Genomic DNA, 17,230 nt, shown 5'->3' on the forward strand with positions numbered 1-17,230 from the left:
TTTCTTAAATTCAGGGCAGGCCAGTTCAGTGCAGTGCAATTGCCGCTCGCAGTGAGGATGAGGAGCTGCCTTTGCTCCAGGTTAACCCCTCACCTGGGCCTCATCTAGGCCATGTCATACATGCTGACATCCAAGACATCTGAGTCATTAGATGTTTGAAAGCCCCAAATGAAAACACATCAGAAAGACAGCAACCTTTCCTCACGAGTAAAACCTCTGCTTGAGCTGTCCCGAAGGGAGCCTGCACGGGTCTGGCCCTGGGGCAGGTACCAGGGAGCAGCAGCGGTAGCTACAGCTGTGGACCCATAGGGGTCAGTTTATACCAAAAAAAAAAGCAAAGTCAGGATTTCATAAAGGATGTTGGTCAGTGTTTAACAAAATTGCCCGGGGCAGGGCGGGGTGGGGGGGGAATATCACAAGTATTTTTAGTTTTAAAAATAGTTCTGTTAACTGAGGACACTGGCAAGAAATGGACCCTTTCTGCAGCCGCAGTGACTGCTTTGTTTCCCGTATAACAGCCTGGATGTCTTTGCAAGTGCCCACAGACTCCTGCTGGTTTAAACTTTCACTTTAAACGACAATTTGAAAGCTCTTCGCTGTGGCTGCCATCCTTCCGACCACAAACTACCTACAGTGGTCAACACTGGAAAGCCCCAGTGCTTATCACCAGTGACCACACCATTTAAGGCCTGTACACTGCAAGTCACTGCACAGCAGCAGTCTGGCAAGTCCATGCGATGCCCCTCGTGTCATGCCCAAGATACCACAACATCTATAATTAGAGCAGGAAATGCCTGTGGCATTGTGGCGAACACAACCAACAATTTCCTTTCTGCTGCTGCTTGCGAGAGCTTGCTGCTGACATACACAAGGAATTATAAGCCTAGCTGATTTGCAAGAGCAGTGTTATTTTCTCCATCTTTCTTCCTACTTCCCTGTCTATACTGATGTTCTTTCCTTGCTTTTCATTTAGCTTATGTGTCTCGGCGGAAGGACCTTCTTTTCATCCTATGGTTACAGCATCTATGACTGTAAGGCCCCAATCCCTGATGGATGCAACAGCAAGATAACTGTTCTGTGTTAGTGATGTGTACCATGCCTGTGAGAATGAAGAACAAACACTAACCATCCAACACAGCACGGTAAATCTGCTCTGCCAGTAACTCCAATTAAAACTGACTTCCATAGAGGCCTCCAGTGCATGTTGATGGGCCCTGGGTGGATTGCAATAGTATGGAAGGAATAGGTTATACAGGAGCACAACCTCATAGTGTAAGGGTTATCCCTCTATTTCCCAGTTTGACATCTAGAAAAAGAGGACTTTTTAAAAATATCTCAAACTATGCCCTTTTCATAAAGATTAAGGCCGTGCAGTGAGAGTAGCACTGTCTTGTTCTTTTATTTCATTCCTGTTCTTCACATACTCCATTCATTTTCAGCTTAAGTAAATCTAGTTCCTTCAAGCATTCCTTGCAGATTAGTTTTCATCCTCTTTGGTGCTCTCTGCACCTGCCAGCTGTGTTTCTTAAATGACAGTGCCCACAGCTGTATGCGATGGCCATGCAAGGCCCTTGGTGGCAGCAGGGAGCATGGGACAAGCACCACACCACACCTTCTCAGTTCCTGCTGGTCAGGCCAGCCTGGAGGAAGGCACAGGTCTCACATATCTGCCCCATGAGGGGGGGCTGAGGGATCGGGGCTGGCTCAGCCTGGAGCTGAGATAGCTTTGAGGGGGACCTAACAGCAGCCCCTAATGAGAGGGTTATGGAGAGGAAGCCAGGCTGCTGACAGCCTGCTGGGAGGACATGAGGTGAAAGACAAGAGTTTCAGACAGGATATAAGGACATATTCTTTCCCCGTGAGGACACTCAGACAGTGGGATGGGCTGCCCAGAGAGGCTGTGCAGTCTCCGTCTCTGGAGGTTTTCAAGTCCCAACTGAATGAAATCGAAATCCTGAGCAACCTGGTCTGATCTCACAGCTGCTCCTGCTTTGAGCAGGAGGTTGCAGCAGAGACCTCCTCACTTCCCTTCCAACATGAAGTAACCCATGGTTCTGTGATCCTGTGATCTTCCACATGACAAATCAGATGCATATGCTGTATAAGCCACTCCCCATAGAAAATACACATTTAAACTGAAAGCACAAAGATGTTTGAAACAGGGCTCATGAGGTATATAGGACCTACTACAGTGCTGTATTCCCAGGTCAGCGTACACTTCAACGAGACGCCTACCAAATAGATTAATTTTGATGAAAAGCCTGGGAAGTCAGAAAGATCTCATCACTTTGAAATCTAGTCAATTAAAAAATCAAAGTGGTTTCAAAGGTCATACCTGCCAATGCCCTTTGCCACCGTCAGTAGTTTCACAATCTTGTCCTCCCATTTCATTGCAGTATTTTCTCACCTTTACTGCATAAAAGATTCGTGTGGTGGAGCACCAAAAAAAAGCTGAACAGCTAGAGAAAGGAGACAAGCAGTGAACCTCATTAAGCCCACAATGTTGTTGAGGGTTTGAAGTAAACAAACAGGAAAGACGTTTCCTTGAATTGCTCCAAGTTCTAGTACATCAAGGAGGTAGTTTTACCCATATTAGGTGAAATATTTTCAGAACTGGGTTTTCAACTGGTGTTTCTTAAAGTGATATCTTGAACCTCTCACTGCCTACAAAGAGCACATCAGAGTCTGTGATGAGCCCTGATCCTGACTGTCTTGGCAGTAGAACCACGAAAATTACACCACCGCCTCCTCTACGTAAACCAGAGTGTCTCATCTGTTTTGTAATTGCAGCTTTTACGAAACTTCACCACAGTAGCACTGAGTGACTGAGCAGTAAACTGTGCTAAATGTCAGCATTGAAGTTGTCAACCAAAATCCTAGGTTAGGCTCAAAAGTTGATACTTTCTTTTTACATTTGTCCCTGTGAGCAACAAACAGTGGAGGAAAGAGAAGCCTTCAAAAAAATTTGCATAAAGTGAAACATAAATGTAAAATACTCTAGCATCAATATTACTAAAATAGCATCAGGCATGTATTTGAAATAGAAAGTTGTTACAAGCAGGAAGGTGTGTGCCTTCATGCATGTGTAAAACGATGGGAGCAGGCATTACATTTCTGTCCTCGAGGGGCTGCCTTTGGGGGCTGAGGAAGCACCCCTGCTCCTGGATCTGGCCATCCTTCCTCTTCCCCCCTCTTGTTTGCAGGAAAGGCCTGGGTGAGCAAAGATGCTGACTCCTGAGCTCCTTCCACAGGAGAGTTCAAGTCTTCACTCTGCTCCCCTAGCCCCTCCCTGTCATGTGGGGAAGGAACTTCCACCCTCTGGAGAAAACATCATTAGCTTTCCAACATGTTTCCAGATGTTCATTATTTTTCTTTACGTAAGGGCTTTCTGAAAGGCACCTCAAGTTTTGGGAAGCCAGCTGTCACCCAGAAGAACTTACTGGTACTTGGTTCCACGCAGGTGAAGCAGCTCAAGAAGCATAACAAGGACAATAAATTAATACCATACACTTCCTCTCCTGTCCCCTGTGCCTATATCATTAACTTAAAACAGTCTCTTCACTGTAGGAACTTCCTCTTGCTACACGTTTGTGCCATGCCTAAAGGAGCAGGATGCTGCTGTGAGTCTGTCACGTGGGAGATGAACTTACACGGCTGCTTCCCCACACTCTTCTGCCATGGAGCTGCCCCTCACGCTCTTGCAGGGCTATGCTGCAGCTCGCCACCTACCCTGTGCATCCACCTGTGAGCCCCGCTGTCCTGACAGAGCATTGATACGCCAGCATCTTGGAGCTGGTAAGGGAGATCTGAAAGGCAGTGGCAAGAACACCTGAGCACACATCACCTCATGGGCCTTACCAGTGGCTTTGGAGGAGCCTGGATGAGAGGCACGAGCAGAGGCACACCTCCAGCCCCCGCTTTGGGCAGCACTGCTCTGGGATCTGCCAGCAGCTGCCCACTCCTGGCATACAGCTCGTGCGAAGGCTCAGACATCAGGTCATGCCATGGTCAGTGTCAGAGGCTCCGGTGCAGATGTTCTGGTACAAACAAAAAGTCATGATTATTTGTTGTGTGGATTACATACCATCTTACTTCCACTTGTATACATGTACACGTATGTGGGTGTGCACCAATCTTCCATTCAAATCTGTGAATGTTTCCAAATACACAAATACCATGGAAAAATAAATATATGAAGCACAAATCATCAGGACCAGGTCTGTGACTCTTGCAGACCCTCAAGCTCCCACTGGAGTCAAGGGAAATACAGCAAGCACAAAAAGTGCACATTGTTCAGTAGATATTTATTTCTTTGCCTTCATTGCTGCTGACGGGCTCATGTGAGGCAGCTGCTGGCTCTCCATTCCCAATGTTTAGGCAGTAACAGAAGCGAAGTAAAACAAAATGTGGCCTAAACCCCTGGAAATGCACAAGTAGATATAAACAGCTGGGATGGAAGAAACTTTTTTTTCCATGCCCCTGCTGAGGTTTTACGGTCTTTGCTTCTCCTACAGGGGGATTGCTGGCTGAGAGAGATTGCATCCACCAGAGGATATATTTGAATTATTTGGAAGTCTTGAGAAGTTTGTATACAAAACTGTTCATCTAATTGCTGCAATTTGGAGAGCTGAAACTTTCCAAGGCTTTTTTTTTTTTTTTTCTTCAAACACAACTTCTTTTTTCCTGACATGAAGCCCTCATTTAAACATGCATGAGAAGCATTTTTGCAGAGAGTCAACTGAGCACAGTGCAAATATAGCATCAGGATTCCAGCCGTTCATTCTGGGGGACAGTACCTATGTCAATGGCAGATCTCTTACTGTCTCATATGGACGGAACTTCTGTCTGAACCTACTCTGGGAAGGGGCAAGGGGAAGCAGAGGGCCCCCATTCACACCCTGGTCCACCCCACACGACAAATGCACTATTGCGTGGCCTCTACTTTTCTCTGCCATCCTCCTTGTACGCCTATCTCACCATCTCCAAATTGGGGGTAACGAACAGCAACCATTTAAACTGCTGTTCTACAGTCAGGGAAATGACAGAAAATGTTGGTTTTACAGGTAGTTATCAAAAACCAACTGCTTTTACAGCAAAACGGCTCTTATTTTATGTGCCACTTTCACATTCTGGTTTTGTTTCCTCTCTCTGTAATTTACTCAGCAGGGGAGAAGCATATAAATTTCCTGTGCATGCTCCCAGCAGTTTTTTGCCCTTGAAAGCTCAAATCAGCAGGTAGCAAACTGGGGCTCCTCAGGATCAACACGGGAGCCACAAAACCAGCGCCAGGATCTGTAGGAAGCAATGAAATGGCATTAACTTGGTAGGGGTGTAGTTTAGGAAATCTCTCGTTGTCACATACCTTGGAAAACAACAACCACAAGACTCGCAATAAGTAAGAGTGATAGCAGCAGCAGATAGCGGTATCTTTACAATTCAAGTTCAAAAAAAAAAGTGGGGGGGGGGGGGGGCGGGGGGGAAAGCCCAAAACAGCCTGTCATTGTTTCCCAGGGCTGGTCTCTTGCAACTTGAAATAAAGTACTGGAGCAATATACTGTTCTCTAGGGGTTAATGTTACATTAATCAGAACTGACAAGCATGAAAATCATTCTTTGTTGTCTTTAAATTGCTAATTTAAGATTGAAATCTAAAACGCTTGAGCACTGATCGTTAACACTGCAGCTCAAACAAAATCCAACTACAATATTCTCTCCTATGGGCCACTACACAATTGTTTTACATTTGGTTGAGAAAACAAATGCAAAGTCTGTAACTAAATCCTAATGTATCGCTTAAGTGTTTCCATTCACAGGCTTTCTTTGGCTAAACTTCAACGAATTGTACTACAGTTTAATTGAAAAGCAGCATTTGCACAGCCATTTACATCTGAAGGCAGAAATACCGGCATTGTACCATGCGGTGCAATGGCAGCACTAGTTCCTCAAAACCCAAATAACTTTTTTTTGCAGGTATTATTTTTTCCAGTTGCAGAGGTATTTGAATGAGCTGATTCTCAGTTGAGGTACCAAGCAAAGCCTGAAATATTCAGCAACAAAAAGCTGATTTAGTAAGCTTAGTAGCGTTTAAAGGATACGGTCCGAACTCGGCGCAATGAAGACAGGCACCGGATACAACCAAGGGGAGTAAGTCGCCATCAAACGTGTGGCTACAAAACTAACAAAAAATGTACATAGTAGCAAAACAAATGGGACAAGCATGTCCTCCTTCTGCCTCTTTAATGGAATTACAGATTGTGTCAGGGACCAAATCAAGTTGTTTCTTTTGCCAGCCTGAATATTTGCAGGTTCAGGTCTGTCCGCAGACACAGCTCCCGCTGAAGTCCATGGACACACGCTCTTGCAGATGAAATAAGCTGAAGCTGAATCTTCAGCTTGGCTGAAGCAAACTCTGTGACCTAAAAACATTTAACTCCAAACCCATCAGCGCATCTTTTTGATCTGGACCCCTGTGACAGGGAAGGAGGAATAACGACGTCTGTGATAGCGCCACTCTTTACGTGACTGTGTGGGTCTTCCGACGGACGCTTGGGAGGACGAGAGCAGGAGAAGGGCTGGGGGCAAAGCAAGCTGTGCCCTCATTCTTCCCTCTGAGGAGCCAGTGAGCTACAGTAGCTGTGATAGCCAGCACCCGGAGTGAAGAATGGCACATTTATCACATCCGAGCACTTTGCCTTTCTTCACACTTACAGTAAAGCTTACAGGGTTGAGGTATGCAGACATACTTGCCACATCCATTGACCTCAATGGGAGATCCATAGCAAATCTTAGGGCAGAACTTGCCACACAAAAGACGTGTTAAAGACAGAAGCACTGTCATGCAGAACAAGCTCTTGGAGCAGAAGAAAAGGACTCAGCATTTGGCCAAGGAGTGGGGTCATGCACTGAGGGTGCTTTGTATTCTGGGGAGGACGTGGGACTATGGCTTTCCAGGCTCATGCAAAGCAAAGGCAGAGGAACATAGGGCTTAAGGAAAGAGGAAATTACTATGAGGTTTAGGGAAAGAGAAAATGTGAGAAATTCTGAGTACTCTCTCATCTAGCAGCTGGATCCAGAATATGAAGGTGCCTGCAGGGGAGGGTACTTATCTTTCCTTCTGGTTGATAGAATAGCAGTGTAAAACTGCCCTTGAATGAAGAGTTAATCAGAGTAACATTCCTTTATTTGTTAACCCCGACATCACTAAGAAATCTCCTTCTGGTGTCTAGACTCAAAGTCAGATCTAATGTAAGTACAACAAAATCCAATGTCCATCACATCTCATGCTCCTTCATAGCACCCCTTGTGTACAGCAGTAGAGCAGGTCCCAGTAAAGCAGATGAAGAAAACATCAACAAGCGTGTTTTCACCAGGATATGTTGCATTCAGAGCCGTAGGTGATGACAAATGAGTTTGAAAATGGAAAACATTTTTCACTATACACTTGTCCTTACAAGGAGCAGTAGCAAGATTTGATAGATACATTTTTCTTGCACTAAATTCTGTCCCTTGACACTTCCAAAGCATGTTTAGTTGGTTTCTGTAAAAGACTGGCAGGAAGAGGACCTATCCGAGTATTTTTAGTAACAATATTTGTGTTAGAGCTGGGACTCCAAAGCTCACCAGCAGCACAAGGAGAGCAAGCCAAATGCCTAATAATGAAAAGGAACCTTAGAGCCTTGGACCTTTCAATTCAAATCAATAGCATCTGCCTAAAGAAGCGTTTGTTAAATTTTCTCTTCTATATCAAGGTATTGAAAAATGAGAAATACTAAGCAAAAAACCCCAAAGCGTTATTATGCATTTTGGTGTATTTAACGTTGTCAATAGATCTTCAAAGCCCTGGGCCCAAACACTTCCTGACTGTTAAACCGTATCAGTCACGGAGGTGGGTTTGTCTGCTTTTGCCTGTCAAAGCCAATGTGAAGAAGTGAAGGGAAGTCCGATGGGAGGAAGAGGAGTGGAATAAGCATGGCATTAACCTGGACAACGACAATTTTCCCTTAAATCGGCATTAAAAATAGTATTGTCTGTGTTCTTCACTCTTACACAGAAAAGTAGGGAAATTCTTGGAAAAATATCTAATGATTTGTAATGTCATATGTATACTTGGCACTTTTTGCTTTGTTTTGAAACCTGCAGATCATTTAAAGACCTCAGGAATCCTCCCAAACTTTCCTCACATTTGTGAAAAATACATATTTGCAAAATATACCTTCTATGTTTGGACCCAGCTGAAATTCAATGAAGTGAGTAGGAGTGGGATCCAGTGCACCAGGCAGACACCCAAACCTAAGTATGCATACACAGGCCAAGTGCAGGATTCAATTGCCTAAGGGTAAGGCACCTGTCACCACTGAGGGACCTGGGCTGGGGAGAGGTGACCAGCCCCCGAGGCAGCTCCAGGAAGGTTTCGTTCTTGTGCAGACCCTCCATCATGCCAGTCAGCCTCTGAGGATGCCGTTGGTGCCCATGGCCATCTTTAGGGCCTGTATCTGGGCAACTTATGGGAACTGATACCTTTCCAGAAGGGTAGTCTGAGACCAGGTAGGACATCCCACAGCCTCTCAAGTGGCATTAGATGTTCACAGAATTGATGGACCACCTCTTGGTCAGCATATTCAAAGGAGTCTAGAGACCGATTAATTTAACTGGCCATGAGCTACCTGCTCAAGGTCAACCTAAGGAGTTAGCTCAACCTAAGCAACCAGCACCCAGTTCAGCTGTCTTGGCACCCAATACCATTTGAGAGGCCATAGGCTACCCCATCTTATCTCCAGCTGCTGCTCCAGAAGGGTTTTACAGTCCTACAGGTTGTGTGTCAGGTTGACCACCCCTGTCTGAATGTCTCACACACAAGAAGCACCTCAGATATAATTGAGGCAAGCCCCCCCCGCCAACTCTACTGGGAATTAAAACACCTAGCTCATATGCAGACACCAACATGTACATGTCTTCATCTTGAGCTGGACTGCAGCCCAAAAGTCTCACAGGCGCTAGAGAAAACCTTTTGTTATTTTCAAGGGTCACACACATACACAGAATTTCTCTTCGAGTCTTGAATCTGTTTACAGATAAATGAAAGCATTTTGTATCAAGAAACATGGCAACACAACAAATGCCCAATGCATCTGTTGCAGGAAGGTAAGCATGCAAATGTTCCCAAAACACGCAAATACTGGTGCGTATGTGTATCAAGCTTTTAAATGAGTTTTCCAAGATTGCCCTTCTTAAGCGCTGTTCTAAAATGCTCCCACTGTTCTGAAAAAGAAAAAAAGTTTTCTATTTATTATCTAGGGGTGAACTGGAAACCATCAAGTTGCTCATACTAATAAATGTAACTTTGTGATTTATTATCGCTCTTCTCATCCCGTCTATTTTCTGTGCCTCAGATGTGCGATTAACTCCATATTGTCAGCCCCATCTGCTTATGTCTACACAGTACATGTCTGTACTGTCGTGAAAGCAAAAGAATAAATTCTCTAATCACAAATATTGCCTCGCACTTCGGGGAAGCTGGCTGGCTCTCCAGGAGGAGAAATTTCATATAGGAGTAGCTTGAAGTCAAAACAGTTCCTGGTGCAAGCAGTGTGGATGCAGGCGGCTTGAGATCAAAGTGGTGACAAACGTGACCTCACATCCAAGCAGTGTGGCTGCCAGGGTGACATCACACTCCGCAAGTGCTGTGGGCACACAGGGCCCCCACTCCTAACTGGGGTGCTGCAAACAACACTTTCACGTCAGCCAAAGCAAAAGGTGGGTCCGTGTTTGTTTGAAGCTCACTTTTGATTTCTTTAGCTTTCATAAGGCTTTCTCTTTGTCTCTCCCTTTTCACCACTTCTGAACATTCAAACCACAAAACCAGACCCAAACCTGGTGGAGACAAAGGTGCCTGTGCATCCAGTCTTCATCAATACCCTGTATGACATCAACTCTCTTTTCAGGTAAACTCAGATTCAGTTAACCTTTCCCTTTGTTGTTCTTGAGTATCAAAACCTACTACAATTTTATAATTCAGTTTATATTTGACAAAAATTTATAATTTCAGGCATTTGTAAAAGTTTAGATGCCTCATTCAAAACATGTCTCCATCTGTCAAATGGACTAAATAAATACTTTTTCAGTTTTATTAATACAATAAGCGCATACAGTGTGTACAATGCTAGGGATCATTTTAAAAAATACATTAAAACTATTTGCCATATTGCAAAGATTTTAATATTGCGTCAGAGGCGGTGTTTGCCCCTCCAGAGAATGTTTTTACACATAACAGGAAAATATGAGGTTACATTACTTTTAGGGATTTATTACATTTGCTTGCTTCTTGACAACATATTCTGTATCTGGCATCCATTTTCATAAATGCCCAATGAATTTAAAATTGAATTACATTTGGGAAATCAATTTCTGGCTGTCTCAATAAATCACAAGCATTCTAGCTGTAATGTCTGGATGGCGGAAAGGAGCTGGGTCTTATATGCGTCCCTAAGGCTCAGGAATTCTCTTACCAGCCTTGAGTGTTTTTAATGTGGCCATTATTTAGGAGAATAAATACATGACTGTGAGAAGGGTTAAAGGAAGGTGAAAAATTTTAAGCAGGCTGTCACTAAAAGCACACACGAAGCAGGACTGATATGTTAAGAGCAGCACATGGCAATTCAGTGATTTATGCCAGAGCCAAATCCCAGTTCCAAATCAATACTTTGCAACGGCTTAGCCGATGTGGCAGGAACAGAGATTGAAGGCTGCCCTAACCCAATTAGGCTATGGAGTGTCCTTAGTGAAAATCAGCTGAAATGTCACCCACTAACACAGGGAATACACACACACACACACACAAAAGAAAGAAAGAAAAGGAGGAACTTCATCTATTCTGTGTTAAACCAGACACTGCAGAGATAGCACAGACATGGCAAGTCTCTGTTACCACTAGAAAAGGGATTTTGAAAGATAGGCACTGTTTGGTGAAAGAGAAAGAGGTAGCACTGTGCATTAGAGAGATGATAGGCTACCAAGACATAAAAATAGCATAAATAAATAAGAATTTTTGAGGATCAAAATAATTTTGGGAACGGCTGCTAAAAGTGGCCATTTAGGGCATGAAGGGGGTTGGTGACAAGGCCTCAGGCAGTGTCTGAATGAATGATGGGCTCTGGGGTGGGGTTAAGCATATGCATGGCCGAGAGCCACCATCTCCCATTTACATTGCTGGCCCTGCCTTCCTGTGTGCGGCCCAGGATCAAAGCCTCCCCGGGATGCTTCGGAAAACCAGGATTTGCGATTAGTTCTCAGTGCCCTGCATGGCAACACCCTGAGCCTCAGTGTCCGTCAGTGCAGCTGAGGAGGTTACAGTAGGGACAGTGAGTCAGGCCGGTCTTGAGAGCAGATCCAACACCCACTTGACCGACAGGCAGCCGCACACACGGAACTGGATTTAGATACTGAATGTGAGAATATTGTAAGGGGATTCCAGCCACACACCACTATGGGAGGGTTAGTTTGCCAACTATGACTGAAGAAGAATCTGCTACTGTTAAAGATGGAGGTAGTAACTTGACAAAAATAAATATAGTGATTCGAAAACTGTGAAAGTTGTCTTTAAGACCACCTAAGAGGGATGTGCAAATGCATGGAATCACTGTGCATGAACGGTTCTCACAAATATTTTGATTAGGCAAAAGTATTCTTCACTTTAAAGTTACAAGTTAGAAACACATTGGAATCAGGAGAGAAGCCTGGTGAGTTTACTTCAACCCTATACTCTTTTTATGATCATCTGAAAGCACCATGATAAAGTGACCGTGCAGAAAAATTGCGTTTCTTGGCCACATCCTGCTAAGGCTGCCTCAGCAGTCTCGTTAGAAACAGCGAGAACTGGAAAGCACTACTGGAGGAGAACTGAGACAACAGGGGCCTATAGATTTCAAGTTTTAAACTGAAACACATTTTCTGTGATGACACAGTTAGAAACACAGAAACAGATGTGCAAGATTTTGATTCCGTCATGAAAACATTCTGATGCCTAATGGGTGCAGAAGGAGAGGGGGGAACTGAAGTGCTCACACTCTGCATTGAACCACCATTTGGTTATGGTGGCTGAGAAGCAGCGTGCACACGCACCACAACCACCTTCTGCAATGGCCAGCAGCACCGTGCACTGTCTTTCTGGGCAGGGTCACATAGACCAAAAGCCAACCTGCTTGAGCATGGATACAAAAAATGGCGTTGGTGCGGTCAGGAGGGAGTTTTCACCAGATACCTCTTGCCCCAAACCTAGGCAGCCTGTGCGCGGCGGTGCAGGACATCCCGGGGCAGAGCAGAAGGCATGCACAAGTTAATTCAGGACAAGCAGAGCTGGAAAGCAGCTAAAAAGAGCTGGCTGCACTTCAGAAACTTTAGTTTTAAAAGGACCATGTAAAGACGCTTCAAATTTACAAAACAGGACATCTGCAGGATGTGAGTTTACAAGTTTTTGCCTATTTAAGTTTCTGTAATGAAACCTGAGAGCGAGAAAGTACTCGATATATGGGCAACAAGGCGCTTGAGAAGAGCTGTTTTTGTTTTTGCAGTGAGCTGCCTCGCAGAAGTTTCCACACACAATGGGTGCAGAGGGATGTGAAGGAGTTTCGCCGTCGGAGATGCCCTGCGCGGCGTGTTTGGCTCCTGCCAGCACCTGCGAGCCCGGGGCGGGGAAATGCAAGCAGAGGTCATGCTCTGGCCGAGCAGAGACCACGCCACCGAAGACAAAACACGAGTGAAACGTAGGAAGGAACATAAGGAAACCCGCGGCGGGGAAGCCCGAGACCTTTCTTCTTCCCGGCAGGGTACAGACCCGCCCCGGGGACAACAGGTGCCCTGCGGGCACAGGCCAGGGGCAGAGGCAGTTCCTCGGTGCCTCGGGAACCGGCTCCCAACGCCCGCCCGCCTCGCCCGCCTCAGCCCCCCTGCCCGGGCAGCAGCCCCGCCGCTCCCCGCCCGGCTTCCTGCGCCGGGCCCCGCGGGACCGGCCCGCTTGGCCCGGCCGCGGGACGGCGGCGGCGGGCGGGGGAGGCCGGGGGAGGTGGGAGGAGACGTGGGAAGGACTTCGGTTGCCACTACAAATCTGGTGACAGACCCGCCGCCGGCACATGGCGATCGGCCCTTCTCGTCCCGCGCTCGGCAGGTGGGTGCGGGACGGCGGCCCGGCCGGGCCCGGGGCAGCGGGGGGGGTGGGGGGGTGAGAGGGGTGCCTAGCGGCGCTCCCCCGCTGGCTCGACGCCGCTTGTTCCCCCGCCCGTGGGCGGGCGGCCGCGGCCGAGGGGCGGCGGTGGCGGCGGGCGCGGGGATTCCCGCGCCGGGCGGGGGGGGTGCGGGGTGGGGGGGCGGCCTCCGCGCGGCGCTGACGTCGCCCAAGGGCCGCTCGGAGGAGGCTGCGGCTCGGGGCGCCCAAGATGGCGGCAGCGGCGGGTGACGGGTGCGTGCGGGGGAGGCCGGCGGGAGCGGGACGACGGCTCTGCGACCCCGCCGCCCTCGGGGCGGCCGGCGGGAGCCCCGCGGGGGGCAGGTGCCCGGAGGAGGCGGGCGAGGGGCGGTGGCACCCTGTCCCCCCGGGGAGGGGCGGTAGCGGCGGCGCGGTGCCCACGGAGGGGCACCTGAGGAGGGGGTGTTCGTTGCCGCGGGGGCGAGGCCGGCACGGCCTGGGGCTGAGATGGGAGCGAGGGGGGCTGTGGCCGTGCCGACGGCTCTGGCGGGGGAGCGGGGCCCCCGGGACCGTCCTTCCCCGCCGTCGGCGGGCAGGAGCCGTCCCGCCGCCTCCCCGTCGCGCTCGGTGAGTGGCGGGGAGCCCGCCGGGCCCCTGCGTGGGGCCCGGGGCCCGGTCCCCTCGCCCGTCCCGGAGAGGTCGGAGAGGCGTCGAGGTGACGGAGAGCGGCGGGAGGAGGAGAAGGAGGAGAGAGAGGGTGGCTGTGAGCCGCGGGGCGGGCGGCGGGGTGCCAGGCCGGCCGCCCGGGTCCCCCCCGTGCCGTTTGCTGTCGGCCAGGGGCGGAGAGTCGCGGCGTGTGGCGGGGCGCTGGAAGCGCTGGACCTTCCTCCCGAGACAGTCGTAGTCCTGCTCGTTCTCCGAGCCGTGGGGGAACGTACCTGGGGTGTCTTACTTGTGAGTGCTGTCAGAACAGGAGCCAGGCGTTGTCCGAGGAGCGGTCAGAGATGCTTGTTTTTCCTAAATGGGAAGAGCTGTCCAGTGTAAATCCAGACTAACAAATGCTGCGCTTTTCGTGCTGCTGAACGATTTGTTTACCTTGAACTCTCAACTGCAGGAAATGCGCGGTTATTTGCAAGAAGAGACAGTGAATGTAAAGTAGCGCTGTGCCAGTGTCGTGTGCTGGTTAAATGCCCACTTCTAGGCAGCATTCTGTGCATAGATTCCTTAGCTGGCGAAAAAAAAGAGGAATAAAAGTTAAATGACGATCTGTATATGGCTCTAAAGAAAGGAGGGTGTGTGGGGGGAGTTCTTGTCAAAGGCTGTACTGTTAAAAATCGGAAGTAATTCACAAAATTTGTTTTTGAAGTGCTGCTTTGATTTTGAAGTCTTAACATTATGCCTTCAGGACTGCATTACAGCTTGAAGTTAATGCACATCAATGTTTCTTAGAGTGTTTTTCTTTAAAAAAAAATAAAATTGTAAAAATTGTTTAAGAAAGCAGTAAAGCAGTACATCTGCCTTCTAGTTAGCATAGTTATTATCTAAAACTTTCAGTTGTTCAAGTAGCCATGATTCCTGTATTTTTCCGATATTGAACAGGTACTCTGAACCTCTGAAAATCAGTTGGTAAGCTGTCATTTGATTTAAAAGCCAAAATGTTAATGGCACTCACAGCAGGCGAACGTGTGTATATACATTACTAAAACTATGTACTGTATTTCTAGTCTAACTCTTGAGATAGACTGATTTTTTTCATTTATGTGCCAAGCAAGTAATTATGAAAGTAGTGACTAAGGGAAAAAGATTTCCTTTTGTTTGTATTTAGGGTTACAACTTAAAAATTTATCAGCTGCGAAGACGAATCTTAATTTCTTGTTTACATGGAACACAAATGGAAGAAAAACATATAATTTCTTGGCTTTTAAGTTGTTTTTTGACATCGAGTGCTTTTCAGCTCATGAGTTACCCCGAAATGTACATTTTGCCAGCCGTACTTTAGTAAAACTAAAGAAATGAGCACGTCAGTAAGGTTGAAATATGGTTCAATGAAAAAAAAATCCTACTCCGTGTAGCTTTATTTATTGCTTGTGAAACTTTGCCTCAAGAAAAGACTTTTGTATATCTCTGTTTTCCCAGAGAACTTAATGCTTTCAGTAGTGCTATTCTGTATGTTAGTACTTGTTATTTTGCTTACTACTTCGGCTCAGGTCTGTGCTGAGAACACAGGGGGGCTTGATCTCTGAAGTGCTGGTCAACTAATTCACAGTTTCTTTGTGTGTGTGCACAGAACTGAACCTCGGGAGAGAAGAATGCAGAAAGTAGTGCTGAATAACTTTCTTTAGGGAGTTTGAATGTTGGTGCATTTGCTTGTACTATTTTATTCCAGCTGCAGCTTTCTACTAGGCGTGGGAATGAGTATGCAGTATTTTTTAGGTTTCTTCTACCATTATTTGTCACTTCACTCCCGTTTTTGCTCTTCTGTCTTACCAAGTCTTGGTTCTAAGGTAGTTTTAAAATTTTGTGACTTGATGTAGTCTCAATACTTCAGTGCTCCACGTCTTAAAACATTCATGCTGTCAGTGTGCTGCTTGACATTCAGCTGAAGTTTTCTTGGTCTCAGTTTTGTACTTTTAGCTTTTTTGCAGTCTTTTTTCAGCTATTTCTTGACCAAACCCTGCATTTTGATTTCTTCACATTTTCTTCAAAGAAAGACTTCCCCCATGCCAAGATGTTTCCTCCCCCTCCCCCCTTTCACTCCTCCTTTCTCTACACATCGACGTAGGTGGGAAAATGTCATGCTGGCTTGGTTGCTGGTGGGGGAGCTGGGGTTTTAGGTTTTTCTCTTCAAGGCGCTGATCTTGCGCTTTCGTGGAATCGTGTTGCTTTTGCATGAAGAGCTTGATTGTGCAACCCTGGTTTACACAGTGGTCGTCCTGAAATCAGTGGACTACTTTTGTCTGCAGTCCAATATCTGCTTACACTGAGGCATGTAGGTTGTTTCACTCTTGATAATAGTTTCAAAATGGAGAAGAACAAATTTTCTGACTATATAGTGTTAAAAAGAAGGGAAAATAAGGCATAGTGTTTACACAGTGACTTTAACAAAACCAGAAGGGGTCGACCTGTCAGGCTGCTCTGACTGACAGCATTGCTGTGTGTGACAGCCCTGTGGGAAGGCAGAGTTTAGTGCTCTTTTCTGGCCTGCTGGGAACGACCGTTACTAATACGTTATGCAGGAGAATCTATTTCTGTTAGCCCAAAAACACAAAGATGAGTCTTGTCTCTTAAAATCCTGCCTACCATATGTAATTCTTGCAGCACACTTTACATAGGCATTACTTTAATAGTCTGTGAAGAATTAACCTACATAGTTCAACTCTGAAATTTGTGTGAATTTTATCAGTGTTAGAAAAGCTCAGCTTTGTTGGGGAAAACAGGTTGTCAGGCTGGGAGAAGACATGGGATAGTGCTAGTGGCCTTATTTATAAAAACAGTATAAAAAGCAAACTTAGGATGCACGAATATTTGTAAAAGAATCTCATTAGCAGCCTGCCAATAGACTGCCTTTTGGAAGGAATGAATTCTATGGATGCTAGCGAGCTGAAAAAGTTTAGCACGCTATTATTTTTGTGTTCTCTTGACCATAGCACACAAGGGATCTCGACCTCCCGTAATACACTATGGCTGGTACTTAATCTGGGAATTACTGAATGGGTACCCAGAGGTCATGGTGCCTGAAATTCTTAAGTGCACAGAGTATGGACTGGAGACAACTCGTAAGTAAATTGAATGAGAATGATTCATCTGCGCACGTAAAAGTGTGTACACTTTATTACTTCTACTGCAGCTGGCTCAACCTTTTTTTGTATCGCAGAAAAAGACCTACACAACACATGTGATGCTGGATGCTGGTTATGTGCTTAAGAGAGTTATTATAGCTCTTATGCTGGTATCTGTATTGTTACATTTTAAAAGGCACTAGCTGTGGGCCAATTAACCAAACAAAGCCATTTTTTTGTTAAATCTGTTAACTACAGTTTTTATCTAAGTACCA

The sequence above is a fragment of the Leptosomus discolor genome, chromosome 1 (genome assembly GCF_034619465.1).
Source record: "Leptosomus discolor isolate bLepDis1 chromosome 1, bLepDis1.hap2, whole genome shotgun sequence".
NCBI lineage: Eukaryota > Metazoa > Chordata > Aves > Leptosomiformes > Leptosomidae > Leptosomus > Leptosomus discolor.